This window comes from Helianthus annuus, chromosome 13, assembly GCF_002127325.2.
Source record: "Helianthus annuus cultivar XRQ/B chromosome 13, HanXRQr2.0-SUNRISE, whole genome shotgun sequence".
Classification (NCBI taxonomy): domain Eukaryota; kingdom Viridiplantae; phylum Streptophyta; class Magnoliopsida; order Asterales; family Asteraceae; genus Helianthus; species Helianthus annuus.
The window spans coordinates 29,258,805-29,277,021 of record NC_035445.2 but is presented as its reverse complement, the minus strand read 5'-3'; positions in this window follow the sequence as shown (position 1 = coordinate 29,277,021).

Sequence of the window (18,217 nt, the reverse complement as noted above, 5' to 3'; positions counted from 1 at the left end):
TACCATTTTTTGTGGGCCTTTCATATGGAATTTCAGTGTGTTCCCAAGCATCCAAGTGATAAGCTTCAACCCAATTTCCAAAATGTTCGGACCACGCATTGTAATCATCAATATCCAACCGTTTCATTCTCAAGCAATGTATTGTGAGTGATAGTCATTAGACCAGCAAAGGCGTTGTAGAACTCTTTGTCCATGTTTTAATTTTTCAAAAGTTCACAAATTCCCAAGTTCAAGCAAAATAGCAAAGGAACTGTTTTAAAGCGGAATCAACAATCACACTAGTTCAGGCGGAATCAACAAATAACCCCTGAAGCGCAATCACCAAAAACAGTTCAAGCGGAATCAACAAAAATGTTGATTCAAGCGGTATCAGTTATGAACTTCAAGCGGAACCTCTGTTTTGAGCGGAATTAAACAGAATTTCAAGCGGAACCCTTTCTCGAGCGGAATTAACTGAAATCTTCAAGCGGGATCTGATTTTGGAGCGGAATTAACACTTAAAATTGATTGCTTTCAAGCGGAATCAGCAAGGAGTGCTGATGATGTCATCAATCTATTGAACAGATTCAAGCGGAACCTCAAAAATTTTAAGTTTTAGGTCGATTTTAATCCTGAAACTTTCAAAGATTTATCAAAACATGATTGCGCGTGTTATGTGTGAAATTTAGCCGATTTTATCGTAAAAATTTTCGATTTTTAAAAGAAGGTGTAGAAAATCAGAATAAACACAGCTGAAATGGCAAGAACTCTTCCTCCTGAGCTCTGATACCACTTGTAGGATCGTGTTCCGACCCGAACGAGTCGATCAGAAGATTTTTATCCAAAACAAGAGGCGGAAACTAATGTTTTGGTACAATCTCAGCCGTATTCACTTTAATCTAGTCGTTTTATTGATCAATAAATCCGATTACACGCCTGACAACACTTCGGCAGCACTTCGTGGCTCACCGGAAGATAACACACACTACTAACTTCTAATTTCGCTCCAAGTGACACCCTATATATAGGCATCGCTATTCCGCTTGAACACGTTCAAGAGGAATCACTACAATACACACTCGAGCGGAATCGGCTTTACAAGTTTGAGCGGAATCAACATTACATGTTCGAGCGGAATTAGCATGATAAGGGTTTCGCTTGAAATGACAAACTATCATTTCGAGCAGAATCACCTTCTAATACAACTCTCTTGGATTCCGAGCTCTAAACTAACTAATCCTAAACAAGACTCGATACAAGACGTAGGCGACAGATGGATGCACCAACAGAAATCCAACTTTCAATCCTTTTAACCATGAATATGTGTAGATCTATGCGAGAATATTGCTTAATCATGTGGAAACACTTCAGATCTGGGTTGTTCTTGGTGGAATGAGGCCAAAACTTGAAGTTCATAAGAACTCCTTGATGACATCACCCTAGAACACCTCAAATCCATTGATTTCACGGGTAAAAGTAGAGATTCGAAAGAGAAAATGATGAAGAAGTGCGTGTAGATCATAGAAGTACAAGATTTAGGTTGAAAACTTATAGAATCGCGGGAAATCAATAGAAAGAAGGTCTTGAGTGCGGCTGGTCAAGAGAGAGACCTGTCACATCAAGTGATGTGACATGAGGGGTATTTATAGGTTGCCAAAAAGGGAAAGGGAGTGCAAGGGATGCACCTTGATCGGATAGCACCTCGATTGGATGGCAATCCGATTGGATGGCCATTCGATCGAGTGGTCACTCGATCGAGTGGCTCCGACGAGTTGTGATTTGGCGTTTCGTTTCGCGTGTTGGACGTTGCGATGCGTTTAAGCGAGTTTCGATGCGATAGGTTAATAATAAACACACAAATACTATATGTAACATACAATCACTATAAATAACTTGCGTTTAGCGTTTGCGATTAAGTTGCGTTGCGATAGAGTTGCGATTGCGTTTCGATTAATTACCACAAACATAAAGTAAACATGCACAAGTAACACACACACGTAAAACAATATTCAGAATCTATCAATCAAGGCGCGAATGCGAATGCGATAGCGATGCGATTAGCGATAAAGCAATAAAACATGCGATAATCATCGATTAAATCTCGATTATTAATAGATACTCCACATAATACAACTAAAGCAATTAAAATAAAAGATTTGATTACAAGTCAAAGAAGTCAAAACAGTAGTTGAGCAAGGAGTGACAGATCGCAATTAACAATCTTTTCTTCCTTTGACTTCAATCTTGGCTTTGACTTTGACTTTGACTTTCGTAACACGGGGTGTTACAGCCTCCCCCTATTAAGGGAATTTCATACCAAAATTAGGCTGAAGCCGTAACAAACAACTACGGGTACTTCTCCTTCATGTCATTTTCGAGTTCCCAGGTGAACTCTGCGCCTCGTTTGCCTTCCCAGCGAACCTTCACAATGGGAATGCGTGAGCGCCTGAGCTTCTTGGTTTCTCGGTCCATGATCTCGACAAGCTTCTCCATGAAGTGTAATGTTTCGTCCACTTGTAGATCCTCTAGTGGAACTTGTAAATCCTGCTCGGCTAAGCACTTTCTGAGGTTCGATACATGGAAAGTCGGGTGAACATTGCTAAGTTCCTCCGGTAGTTCGAGTCTGTAGGCCACTTTTCCGATCCTTTCCAGAATCTTAAAGGGTCTAACATATTGAGGCGCGAGCTTTCCTTTCTTGTCGAATCTGATCACACCCTTCCAAGGTGATACATTTAGGAGTACGCGATCGCCAACGTCAAATTCAAGTGACTTGCGTCATCTATCGGCGTAACTTTTCTGACGACTCTGAGCTTTCAGCAGATTGTCTCGAATTTGGAGGATTTTGTCAGTCGTTTCTTGCAGTAGCTCGGGACTGGTTAGTTGCGCATCTCCGATCTCATGCCACACAATCGGCGATTGACATTTTCTTTCGTATAATGCCTCAAATAGTGCCATTTGTATGCTAGAATGATAACTGTTATTGTACGAGAATTCGACTAGAGGTAAGTGAGCGTCCCAATTACCACCGAAATCTATGACACACGAGCGAAGCATGTCTTCAAGAGTACGAATCATTCTTTCAGTCTGACCGTCGGTTTGAGGATGGAAAGCCATACTTAGATTAAGCGTTGTACCGAGAGCAGATTGAAACGTTTCCCAAAGACGCGAGGTAAACCGACTATCGCAGTCAGAGATGATGTCATGAGGTGTACCGTGTCGACAGATAATTTTGTCGGTGTAGATTCGGGCTAATTTTTCTACCTTGAAGTCTTCTCGTATCGGCAGGAAATGAGCGGATTTAGTCAAACGGTCAACGGTAACCCAAATGCTATCGTGACCTGAGGTTGTACACGGGAGTTTCGTGATAAAGTCCATGGCTTTGCTTTCCCATTTCCACATTGGGATCTCGGGTCGCACAAGTAAGCGAGAGGGTCTTTGCTGTTCGGCTTTGACTTTTGAGCAAGTCAGGCACTTCGAAACATAGATTGCGATATCCTTCTTCATTCCAGGCCACCAGTATCGTAGACGAAGGTCATGATACATCTTGTCGGCACCAGGATGAATGGAATATCGAGACTTGTGGGCTTCATCCAACAGGATTTGTCGCAAGTTAGTGCATTTGGGAATCCAAATTCAGTCCAAATAATGGAATATCCCATTCGATTTATTCACTAACAGTTCGCCATTATGATAAATCATTTCCTTCTTCAAGGTGCGTTCAGTAAAACAAGCATGCTGAGCGTCGCGGATAAGAGTTTCGAGATGGTGTTGGGCATGAACATTACGAATGCTATGCAAATAGCTTCGTCTACTGAGGGCGTCGGCAACGACATTTGCTTTGCCAGGATGATAACGGATCTCACAAACGTAATCGTTGAGAAGTTCTACCCATCGGCGTTGACGCATATTCAGTTCTTTTTGGCTGAAGATGTGTTGTAGGCTCCCATGGTCGGTGAAGACCGTACACTTGGTACCGTAAAGGTAGTGTCGCCAAATTTTCAATGCAAAAATAACTGCGCCTAGCTTGAGGTCGTGGGTTGTATAGTTCTTCTCGTGGATCTTGAGCTAACGAGACGCGTAAGCAATAACCTTATCCTGTTGCATGAGAACACAACCAAGACCAAGGTTCGAGGCATCACAATAGACAAGAAGTCATCGTTTCCGTCGGGTAAAGCAAGAACAGGAGCATTGCAGAGCATATGCTTGAGAGTTTAAAAAGCAGTCTCTTGTTCAGTTCCCCAAAGAAAAGGCTTGTCTTTATGCGTCAAAGAAGTAAGCGGGACAACGATTTTCGAGAAGTCAACAATGAATCGACGGTAATAGCCCGCCAATCCGAGAAACGAACATACATCGGATGGTGATTTTGGATTAACCCAACTCTTAACAGCTTCGATCTTTGCGGGGTCAACGTGAATACCTTGGCTATTCACGACGTGACCGAGGAATTAAACCTCCTCTTGCCAAAATTCACACTTGGAGAACTTGGCATAGAGTCGATTCCCTTGGAGTAGCTCGAGAACCAAACGTAGATGCTGCGTGTGTTTGGTTTTCAACTTCGAATAGATAAGGATATCATCGATGAACACGATGACGAAGCGGTCAAGAATGGTTTGCACACACGGTTCATCAAATCCATGAAAACCGCTGGTGCATTGGTTAAACCAAAGGGCATTACGACGAATTCATAATGGCCATAACGGGTTCGGAATGCGGTCTTAGGAATATCTTCTTCCTGAATGCATATCTGGTGATAACCTGAGCGTAAATCAATCTTTGAGAAACATGTAGCACCTTGCAATTGATCAAACAAATCATCGATTCGGGGCAGGGGATAGCGATTCTTGATTGTCAGCTTATTCAACTCCCTATAGTCGATGCACATCCGAAACGACCCATCCTTCTTTTTGACGAAAAGTACCGGTGCGCCCCAAGGAGAGGTTCTAGGGCGAATGAAGCCTTTGTCAAGTAATTCCTGGAGTTGACTCGAGAGTTCGCGCATTTCGGACGGAGCGAGTCTATAAGGAAATTTAGCAACAGGGTTGGCTCCAGGAATGAGGTCAATACGAAAGTCAATATCACGACTCGGGGGTAAACCAGGTAAATCATTAGGAAACACAAGAGGAAAATCACGAACTACAGGCACCTTATCGATTGCCTTAACTTACTTTTTCTCCGCTACTACAACGTGAGCCAAGAATGTCATAACCGGTAATTAACGGCTTCTAATTACGTGATTAACAAACATTTAAGGTGATAATAAATAGTGTTTAAGGCACAAATTAAATTAATTAGGCTATTCGAATGCCTAGGAATGCCTATTCGACTTTGCAATACGCGAATGATAATCTGCGGAAAAACTGTGTAACGATAAACTATAACGAACTGATGCCATACAAAATATTGACAACACCGACAAATACGAAGTTTATACGTATAACTTATAGTTATGAATGTGGTTTTGCAAAATATTATCCTTTCGAACGACACAAAGCGCAAATGTGAACGAAAAATGTGGAAACAGTAACGCACCGGCAACGAAACGGTAGCACCGAAATCGAGTTACGTCCCAATATTAATACATTATGATATATTTAACTTCTTTTTCGAATTTTAATATCCGCTGTTAGAAACGGATCGAAAAAAGAACGAAACAATTTTTACGCGTTTTAACTCAACCGACAAAATACACGTCGAATACTGATTTCCGACGAAATTTTTAGTATTCTTTGACTTAACATTATGATTTACTATGTTTACGAGTTCGGGATTCGTAAACAGGTCCGTAGGAGCTGACGGGCCACTTAAAAAATGCGGGATTGGGCTTGTGGGCCTTGGGCACAAGCCCACCTAAAACACCACTTAACCTAACTATATAAGACTAAGCAAACCCTAAATCCCACTTATGTTTCAGCCGCTACCTCATGTTCTCTCTCAAAAGACACACCCACCCCTCAAATTGAATCTCCTACCTCTCAAAACACTAAACTTCCTAACCTCCTTCTCGAAAATCCTACTGCAGATACATAAAAGCATACATCAAATATGAGCATCACCATCTTCACAAATCTATAACTCACAAACCTCCCTCAAACACACAGTCAAACACCCCTCGCTCTCTCTCGCTGACATCCGGCTACGGATCGGTGGCTCTGGCGTCGATTCCGACCGGTCAAACACGCATCCACACTCCATCATCTTTACACTACCCCACCCCCACTCGTTTTCATCGGTCAAAAAGACACCACCACCCGAAGGTGGTAGTGAGCGGCGGCTGAGGAGAAAGAGAGAGCAAGAGAAGAGAGAGGCACCGGCGGTGCGATGACGTGAATAGAGACGGAATGACGGTGTACGAAAGCGTAGAATCTTTTCACCAGTGACGAAATCAGGAAGAAAGAGAGGGAACCAGTGGAGCCGGCGTCGTCTCTGACGACGGTGGAGCCATCCCGTTTCGATGTTTCCTTGACATAACACCGGTAAACACCCACCTTGTTCCCCTGTTCTCTTTTTGCTCTCTTTTGAAGATTATGTGAGGATGATGCTGATGTTGGTTCAACTACGGTTCGAATTTTAAGTTTATTTTTTTGGTCAGATTTGGTTCGAGACTCGGTCAAGGCAAGACAGCGGACAAACTTCGGCTCAGGTCAGCATGGACAGATTCATTCCATTTCGACCCGGTTAGGAATACTATAGATGCACGCTAGCTACATCACATTCATGGAATGACACTACAGAATCACACTAAGCTAGCTTTAAACAGGAATATCCAGGTGAGTTCATAACCCCCACTTTTTACTGTTTCACATTTTTATAAATGTTTTCGGGGGTGCAAAGACATGCAAGTTTTGCAAAAACACGATGTTTCGATAAACAAAAATCACATGTTTTTAAACCATTTCGCAACGGGATTTCAACAAACTCAAATGGTTTATGAAAAGGTTTAAGCTAAACATACCGGTTCTTACAACAATACAAGGTTTTCGAAACATGCATGAGTTTCAATGACGTGGGCAAAGACCCAATGACATGGGCAAAGGCCCAATAACACTAGGTATGTAGCTACGGAATTAGATGATAACAGATCACTGTGCGTAAGTAGGAGGATGACATTAGTAACCATTAATCACGTAGTGACCAAGGTGCAAAAGGTATAGATCTATCGAGTTTGAGGCGCGCTCCACTTCGGGTTTGTTAACCCTTTATGAGTGCTTTTGTGATCCCAATTGAAAACAAAGTTATCTCAGTTTGGTTACTTACTTATGGCATAGGTCAGTGTACTAGCTACACACTGATTGATCCTTAGATTCCATAGGTATCCTACATACTATGATTTCAATACCGGTTTATAAAGATAATAGAAAACATTTCAATACCGGTTTACAAAGATAACAGAAATCATTTCAATACCAGTTTACAGATACGGCAGAAAACATTTCATTACTGGTTTACAAACCCAACAGTTACATATATCGGTTTATAAACATAACAGAAAACATTTCGTTATTGATATACAAAGACAACATTTCAAATGCTTTGAGATATTAAGATCTCACAAACCGGTTTTTCAAATGCAAGATTTCAAGTGTTTTAAAACGCATTTGATACAAAACAAACAAACTATGAACTCGCTCAACTTTATGTTAACTTTTTCGCATGTTCATTCTCAGGTTGCATTTTCAAAACCACGGAACGGTTGGAATAGGAGAACCCATGGGAATTCGAGTACTTAGCAGGCGTTCAATTTCAAGAAGTCTTAGCTTATTTGCTTCTGCTGTGCAATGAAGATACCAGTCCAGTCACGCCAGCTCTGATATTTCGGGGTGTGACAGATTGGTATCAAAGCTATAGGTTACAGCGAATTAGGTTTCTGTAGAGATACTGTGACAACTCGAACTTTTAGGGTTAGTGTTACCTAATTCCATGACTGTTTAACTAGCATTGTTACACTTAATCACGTGCACGTCATATTAAATCTATGGAATCATAGTTGATAGTTAGTATTTGTGCGAGGGTTATTTGTTACGGTTAATGTGTTTAGTTACTTCGATAGGTTAGTTGTTTATGATGCCTAGGCCGCACATTTTGAGTTAGGGCCGAAAGCCACATTCGTATTGCTTACTTAACCTCGGTCCAGATCTTTAGAGCCCAAAACAACAATAGAGCTCAAGTGGGTTCGGCCCACTTGTTCCAAATATACACAAGTCGTATACGGTTCTCATCCATCTCTCATGATCGCATTGAAGCAAAACCCTAGTGTCCTATCTTCTCTCTAAACAACGGCAGTCCCTCTCTAGATCGAATACTCTTCTTCTTATAACTCGGTTAGTATGTTTACCTTATGTTAATCTGATCTTATTTGGCTGCCTATGATTGCTCTATTTGAAATTGCCATGGATTCATATCACATGAGGTTCCTGTATGAGCATGGTTAATGAACAAAGTGATATAATATTTTGTGTGTGGTATTTGATTGTTAGAATGGATTAATGGTTATGATTTTAATCATATGTGTCGCAAACTGAATTGTGATCTGAATTTACATGAAATAATGTTACATGAAATAGCTATGGCTCGATGTTGGCTGATGATCTAGTGTTGTTTCTTTTGGGTAGACTTTTCATAGTTTTCGGATATTAACAAGTGGGAATTATGGATTCTGATGTTAAACCTAGGGTTGCATAATGATAGGAAAGTTCATAATGTGGGTTCACGAAAGATTGAAGGATAAATTGTGATATGAGGAAACTATTTTTGTGATTAAATATGGATGCGTAACAATAATTTATTTTTTTAAGGTCACTTGATAATAATTATGCATCCATGTTAAACTAAATATTGATTTGATGGAGTACAGTTAGTGGCGAAATTGAAACAATAACATACAATCTGTTTTGGGCAATTAGGGTGAACTATTGTCAGACAACTTGATTGGGCCACATGTTATAGTAGACTTTGACTAGATATGAGTCACAAATTATATGTAGGGCGCACGGGTTGTTCAGTTGAGTACACATATATGTATATATGTTTTGACCACACACACATTAGCAATAGATTAATTATTTTGGCTGCACATATGAATTGTGGGATAGGCACTGAACTGGGCTGCATGAAACTATCTACGCATAGGCCGCATGGAACTGTGAATGTATTGGGCTGCGTAAACATTTTGGGGCTGGGCTTAGACACAAGCAGCCCAGGATCACCCAATTCAGTGGGCCGTATAATGAGACTGGGTCGGGTAAGTGAAGGGAACCACACAATTAAAAATATGTCGCACAATTAAGTTGGGCCAGGATTAGTGGGGTCGCACTTCGTTAAGAAAGATGGAATGGACCGTAAGCGACATTGGGAATGTACGATTGTATTCGTGTTATATGTAACCCAAACGGTTAATGTAAATATACTTTGTGATGGACTTGATGACAGGTAATGTAATGTAATGTTAATCTATTGATTGAGAATGTGAACTTGTCGTATGGTCCAGTGCATGTGTGAATTGGCTAAAGTGTATTATGAGATTATGTGCATAAGTATGCAATGTGCTAATTATGTGATCTATGAGTATGCCAAAACTGATTTGTAATGGTGACCATGCTAGGACTTGGTTGATCAATCTTGAGCAAAGTAACTTAATTAACCGAGCAAATCTAAGGTGAGTTCATCTCTCTTGAGCATGCGTCCCGATGGTTGGGACAGTCCGTGGGTATCCTGGGAAGGGATAAGTCTTTTGGGTAAAAACGGGAATGTTGGATAATATACTCTTCCTATCACCTTTAAAGTCCCTCCGTTTTGTTTGGTTACCAGGAAGGTAACATGGTATTAGTTAGTAGCGCTACTTAGGTTTGGCAACCTCACCCCGTATCTGGGAGGACGGGTGTTGAACTAATGACCTAGTCATGACCAATGCTTTGATAGGAGCATTGGAGAAAGGGCAAAATAATCAGAAGTCGTCTTGTATTGGGGTATTATCAACATCGTTTTCAAAATGGTATTCAATGAACTGGATTAAACACTTGGTAACTAACGTTTTCTTAAAACTATGAACTCACCAGCGTTGTCTGATATACTTGTTGCATGCTCGCAGGTCGTTAGGTATCTTGGATTTGGGGAACTTGCTGTCTGGAGTAGCTGGAGTGGTCATGGGTCGACTGGGAGGATTTATGCGATTGATTTCATGAAACTATACTTGGGTTTTGAAACAGTTTAATTTCGTTTACAATTTGCTTCCGCTGAACTTATGGATTTTCGTTTAAACTGGTTGAAGATGTTTTTTATTAATAATGGGGATTTTATTTATAACTTGTATGGGTTCTATGTAATTGGTGGCTCGTTATTGGTATGTCACACGCCTAACAGGGACACTCCCTATGTGGTAATTTGGGGGTGTGACAGTTTGGTATCAGAGCCATTGGTTATAGTGAACTTGGTTTTAAAACGTTTTCATAAAACCAGACTATAACCGAACAGCACCGAAATCGACCATGACACTCAGCTCCAGACTGCAAGGTTCGTTTCTCATTTACGATTGCATAGCATATTTAGTGTACACTTATGTATAACATTACACGTGAATGCACACTTGGCACCACAGCATGAGCCCTTACATTACCAACCCCTGTTATGTGAACTGTTAGTGTGACACTACCCATTGCTTATTCTGATTCTTAACCCTGTAATACCTTTCGTTTGTTGTTTGAATGAGGGGAAACTTTTTGCGCAAGTTAAGAGGCACTGAGATAAGCATGCAAATTGCCTTATTATTATGGGTGCACACATAATAATAATGTGGGGTGCATGTGAGTCCCAGTGAGGCTTAACGAGTGTGAGAGGGGTTCCGCTCTGTTAATTGATGTTATATTAGCACTCAGCAGTCTATAGGAGTCATAGCAGTGATTGTCTCCTACTCGAACATGATCTTTTCACCCCTTTCTGAATCCTTACGAATCTCGATGCTATCGAGTACCACCTGATCACACATCTGAACGCCTAGCAAACTGTATAGAATGTTAGGTGTTAGTACGAACGTCCCTGAGTTGGATGGCCCAGCGTCAAATGATTGGACTATACTTTCCTCACCTATCTTTGTTTGTTGGAACTTAGTGTATTGACGCCTTAGATCCCGAAGCGCGATCACTTCTGCAGCACTCTCGCGACATAGAATGATGGACAAGAAGGTAAACGTAGTACCTTACCGACTTCAGCATTTGAACGACCCTAGTTACCGACAACGAACAACAGCGATTGGACTCCGATCGAATCCTTAACCCAGCCAGCGACTCATGGGAGTCGACTCTTACGAATCAATCGGGACAAAACCGATGACGATTGACTGTAGAGCGGACTGTGTAACCGCCCGCACCACGAGTAGTGCCTTAGGACGTGGCAAGGAATGTGAAAAGAAGGACCTTGTTGGTGAAAGGACGCAGGACACCTTTACAGGCAACAATACTAGAGGCAACAGTCGCGGCAACATCAAGGTATTTGTGATCGTAGCTTACAGTATGGAAACGAAAGTGACGACAACCAAGGGAACGACGGCAGTATTGGAAATTCTCGTGACGAAAACCACACTGGAAATGAAGCTCATGGAAGGACATTTAGTATTGGCATAGGCTATACCAGACGTAATAGCACCACAATAGCTTGGATGGGTAGTTATTCGCTTCGTCTCTGTTCTGGTAACCCTGATGCTTATTGAAACCGAACCTGTTGTGGAGTCGGCTGATGCCAGTTAATTGAAGCCTTATATGTTCGCTGAGATGCAAACTCGACCTTGGGGGACAGGTGTTCGACATCGACCTTCCTTCCACAACCCTTGATGGTTGCAATATAGTAGTTAGTGTGGATTGGTTAACCAGAGATCACACAGATACACCAGTGCGGAGAAGACCTTGTGTGGAGAATCGTTATTTGCTCTAAAATGTCAGAGTGGTGCAAAGGTTAGCGCCATTTCAGCTATGAAGGCCAGAAGTGTCTACGGAGGGGCTACTCTGCTATACTAGCTCTGACGTGACTTCTGAAGAGTTACCTGGTTTACTTTCACATCGTTAGGTGGAATTTCAGAATTGACCTTATGCAAATCCTGATTTCCTTCTGGGATACAGCAATCCCTTGGATTCGCTGGATACTATCACAGATTCATCACGGGATTTTTGAAGATTGCGTAGCCTTAACCTCGTTAGCACTGCGGGGAGCGGTGAACTCTTGGGAATCAAATTAGGAGGACGTCTTCTCAGCTCTCTCAGCTTAGGGAAATGGTGTAGGCAAAGCTCATGGGCCTCGATATCCTATCCACCTGAGTTTAGATAGGATGCATTGAAACCTGAAGACCATATGTGGGTGACCGGGCCTGAAGGCCCAGATAGCCACGCATGGGAACGAAGTTTGATATGTGGGAAAGTCAAGGTAGGATATTAGCAACCAGAAACACATATATGGAAATGAGAACCTAGTCACAGATCCAGGATTTGTACTTGAACCCCTTGGGAAGCTGTTAAGCTTAAGAAATAGTGGAAATTCGCGGTGGGAGAACGCAAAGATCAGGTGAAGCTCTGTTATCCCCGATTGTTCAAACGGTGGGACTAACTTTCAATATCCTTGGTGAATTTCGGGACGAAATTCCTTTCAAGTTGGGGATGATGTGGCACCCGAGGAAAAATCCACAGTCATCTTGATCTATCACTTCACTCTTCTGAGTTTGCTTATCAAATTTCGGGACGAAATTTCTTTCAAGTTGGGGATGATGTGACAACTCGAACTTTTAGGGTTAGTGTTACCTAATTCCATGACTGTTTAACTAGCATTGTTACACTTAATCACGTGCACGTCATATTAAATCTATGGAATCATAGTTGATAGTTAGTATTTGTGCGAGGGTTATTTGTTACGGTTAATGTGTTTAGTTACTTCGATAGGTTAGTTGTTTATGATGCCTAGGCCGCACATTTTGAGTTAGGGCCGAAAGCCACATTCGTATTGCTTACTTAACCTCGGTCCAGATCTTTAGAGCCCAAAACAACAATAGAGCTCAAGTGGGTTCGGCCCACTTGTTCCAAATATACACAAGTCGTATACGGTTCTCATCCATCTCTCATGATCGCATTGAAGCAAAACCCTAGTGTCCTATCTTCTCTCTAAACAACGGCAGTCCCTCTCTAGATCGAATACTCTTCTTCTTATAACTCGGTTAGTATGTTTACCTTATGTTAATCTGATCTTATTTGGCTGCCTATGATTGCTCTATTTGAAATTGCCATGGATTCATATCACATGAGGTTCCTGTATGAGCATGGTTAATGAACAAAGTGATATAATATTTTGTGTGTGGTATTTTGATTGTTAGAATGGATTAATGGTTATGATTTTAATCATATGTGTCGCAAACTGAATTGTGATCTGAATTTACATGAAATAATGTTACATGAAATAGCTATGGCTCGATGTTGGCTGATGATCTAGTGTTGTTTCTTTTGGGTAGACTTTTCATAGTTTTCGGATATTAACAAGTGGGAATTATGGATTCTGATGTTAAACCTAGGGTTGCATAATGATAGGAAAGTTCATAATGTGGGTTCACGAAAGATTGAAGGATAAATTGTGATATGAGGAAACTATTTTTGTGATTAAATATGGATGCGTAACAATAATTTATTTTTTTAAGGTCACTTGATAATAATTATGCATCCATGTTAAACTAAATATTGATTTGATGGAGTACAGTTAGTGGCGAAATTGAAACAATAACATACAATCTGTTTTGGGCAATTAGGGTGAACTATTGTCAGACAACTTGATTGGGCCACATGTTATAGTAGACTTTGAATAGATATGAGTCACAAATTATATGTAGGGCGCACGGGTTGTTCAGTTGAGTACACATATATGTATATATGTTTTGACCACACACACATTAGCAATAGATTAATTATTTTGGCTGCACATATGAATTGTGGGATAGGCACTGAACTGGGCTGCATGAAACTATCTACGCATAGGCCGCATGGAACTGTGAATGTATTGGGCTGCGTAAACATTTTGGGGCTGGGCTTAGACACAAGCAGCCCAGGATCACCCAATTCAGTGGGCCGTATAATGAGACTGGGCCGGGTAAGTGAAGGGAACCACACAATTAAAAATATGTCGCACAATTAAGTTGGGCCAGGATTAGTGGGGTCGCACTTCGTTAAGAAAGATGGAATGGACCGTAAGCGACATTGGGAATGTACGATTGTATTCGTGTTATATGTAACCCAAACGGTTAATGTAAATATACTTTGTGATGGACTTGATGACAGGTAATGTAATGTAATGTTAATCTATTGATTGAGAATGTGAACTTGTCGTATGGTCCAGTGCATGTGTGAATTGGCTAAAGTGTATTATGAGATTATGTGCATAAGTATGCAATGTGCTAATTATGTGATCTATGAGTATGCCAAAACTGATTTGTAATGGTGACCATGCTAGGACTTGGTTGATCAATCTTGAGCAAAGTAACTTAATTAACCGAGCAAATCTAAGGTGAGTTCATCTCTCTTGAGCATGCGTCCCGGTGGTTGGGACAGTCCGTGGGTATCCTGGGAAGGGATAAGTCTTTTGGGTAAAAACGGGAATGTTGGATAATATACTCTTCCTATCACCTTTAAAGTCCCTCCGTGTTGTTTGGTTACCAGGAAGGTAACATGGTATTAGTTAGTAGCGCTACTTAGGTTTGGCAACCTCACCCCGTATCTGGGAGGACGGGTGTTGAACTAATGACCTAGTCATGACCAATGCTTTGATAGGAGCATTGGAGAAAGGGCAAAATAATCAGAAGCCGTCTTGTATTGGGGTATTATCAACATCGTTTTCAAAATGGTATTCAATGAACTGGATTAAACACTTGGTAACTAACGTTTTCTTAAAACTATGAACTCACCAGCGTTGTCTGATATACTTGTTGCATGCTCGCAGGTCGTTAGGTATCTTGGATTTGGGGAACTTGCTGTCTGGAGTAGCTGGAGTGGTCATGGGTCGACTGGGAGGATTTATGCGATTGATTTCATGAAACTATACTTGGGTTTTGAAACAGTTTAATTTCGTTTACAATTTGCTTCCGCTGAACTTATGGATTTTCGTTTAAACTGGTTGAAGATGTTTTTTATTAATAATGGGGATTTTTTTTATAACTTGTATGGGTTCAATGTAATTGGTGGCTCGTTATTGGTATGTCACACGCCTAACAGGGACACTCCCTATGTGGTAATTTGGGGGTGTGACAGATACCTAGGCTCTAACCTCACTTTCCTCTGGGGACTTAGATTTCTAAGACTGGGAGTACATATAGAACGCCTAGCACTCGAATATGGGTTCCAACCGTTGCCGAAACAATGAGTAACATTTTGGGTTTTAAAAAAATACACTAGTGTTGAGTTGATACACGATACACGAAACGATTATACACAGTAAGTAAAACCTGAAGGGTTTTGATAACACGCATATAGGACCTTTGGGAAACTCTTGATGAGAAACTTATGTCGAAATTCATTAAAGGTCCTCACTTAGAAACCATGACTAACAACTCGGGCAAACACCATTATCTGTATTTTCTATGCTATTTTAATTACCCGAGCAGGTAACCATGCGGAACGAAACGTTAGTGCGTGAATACACGTGAAACTTAAACTATACGTCAGCGGGCATCGAAGTACATCTCACACGAATTTCGAAAGGCCTCGGGGAAAACACGAATGGACGCGAAAACAATGATGCTAATCTCGTCAGCGGGAGAAGATTTCACAACAGTCGGTACTTAGTCTAAAGAGACTCACAGTTGTTGGTGCTGCAAAAGAAGTCACATGTCTTCGCATTCCCCCTATTTCATTTATGAAAAATACGCTATGTTCGACACTCCATTGTAATGTCACCTAACAACCGATCATCACACGAAACCCCCAGGTAAAGTCCTTGAATTTCTTTCATTGAATTTCTAGTTTTTGCATATAGTGAGTAGACTTTCATATTTCTACTCCCCCTAATGGTCATCGTATCATGAGGATTTCTTTCATAATAGCGAATACTTGTTTGCTTCATTTCTTGGTAAATTCACACGTTACGCATGCATGGTTTGTTACGCATGCGGCTACTTTGATTCGTGAAGACCATTGGAGGGCTTCACTCCAAATTGTTGTTTTATCAAAGCTCAAATATCGTTTCGCTATACTTGATCTTTGCATTGTGATCTAGATGACCTGCATTATTTCAAAGTGTTGACTCCTTGATATCGAGTCAACGAACTCGTTGAAACTCATTTCTTTTGAGTACATTACATAGTTTGTTCATTGTAACCATATCGAAATCTCTTGTTAACACATGCATTCGTTGTTGGAATGTGGCTAAACCAAGTTCAATTGTTTGAACTTGCTCGTAACACACGTTCGATTCAAGGACCCATGGGATGGATAGAGGCCATCATATTCGAAATAATCCCAACAAGCGCTTCATTTGTTTTGAACCATAACAGGCTTGTTTGGTCTTCGACTTCATTGAATCGTTCCATTAATCACGATCACCTTGTGGTGACGTTTTCACAAATTTGAAGCTTGCGCTGATCTCGTTTGCACACATCATGTATGGATTTAATTATTTATCTATTTGTCTATTCGAATTAAATCCGCTTTCTTGGTTATTCATATTAAAGAAATCTTAATACAATCGTGTGTTAAGATGATGGTACACAAATTCATGTCATATTTCGGTGTACCTCTTAACGATTCTTTCAGCATCGATTGAACATTTTGTGATATTTATTGCTTTTTCATCTCGGAAAACATTATTCATCTGTTTCATTTTCAATTGAAAAATCTTGTGGGATTCGTTTGAAACAAACATTCAGGTTTACTTCGTTGAGCCCTCATTTGATTTCAAACACGGTGATATTTGTTTGATCACCGCTATTATTGAATTATTTCAATCACTACGACACCTTGCGGTGTCGGTATAAACTTGTAGCTTGGGCTAATCATAATCGAGCGTTTCATGCAAAACACAGGTGATACTTGTTCGATCACCGCTATAATTGAATTATTTCATTCACTACGACACCTTTTGGTGTCGGTATAAACTTGTAGCTTGTGCTAATCACGATCAGTCGTTCATGCGAAACTATATATGCTTTTCATTTGACTCATCATTCAAATGGTCTTAATGCAACTATGTATTAAGATGATAATACACCAGGTTTGGTTGTATTTCATTTTGGTGTATCCTTGCAACATGTTGATTTTATTCATTTAATGGTTCGATAGTTGATAAATCATTTTTATGATTCTGTTTATTTGTGTTTGTTGAATTCGAGTTTCATTTATACAACAACCAACGCAAGTTTTTGTTAGTAGTGAATTCTATTGTTCCAAAACTGATTTGCATATTGTGAACGTTCATTTGGAATTCTCTTTATAACAACCCTCGGTAAAACCGACACCCTCATAATAATTTTGACACCCTAATATATCTTGAAATGTCTCAATGTGTCTTTATATGCACCCCGTATGTGAAAAACCGAGCCCAAAATACAATATAACATATAAAATAAATTAAAAACACTAAATCTTAAGTTGAGGCGGGCCGCGTAGGACCTCACCTCAACTTAACGCGGGCCGCATTAGGGTGTAACCGGACTCCGCTGAAATCCTTAGTTCATGCGGGCCGAGTACGAGTTCGTCTAAGTTCATGCGGGCCGCGAGCGACCTGGAATGTGGCACGGCCCTGGGCCGCCACGTGGCCCAACACCCGGACAAGCTAGTGATGACCCAGCAAAGCTACATGTTGACCCAGCGTTGACGCGGGCCGCGTAAGCTTAGCCTATACTTAACGCGGGCCGCGAGAAGGTGCGATTACAGCCCTATAAATAGAGGGCAACGGGCCTTCAGTCTGTTCGTTTATTTCCTTTCTTTCAATCTCAATTTCTGTAGTGGCATTATTATACCCGGGTGTTATACCCCCTAAAATAGCGAGGTTCTGCTACGATGTAAGTATTATAACCCCTGGAGACGTATTAGATACTCTGTCCGATTGATCTAGGGTTCCGTAACGGCTGTCGTGGTTCTGCCCGACGTAGTCGTTGGAATGCCATCTCGGGGAGGGTATTACTAATGTTAAAATGGGTTATTATACTAACACACGTGCATTTGTGTAAATTATAGATATTCACCAGGAAACCCTAAAGAATAACCTAAGACAGCAATGTGAGTAATCCTCT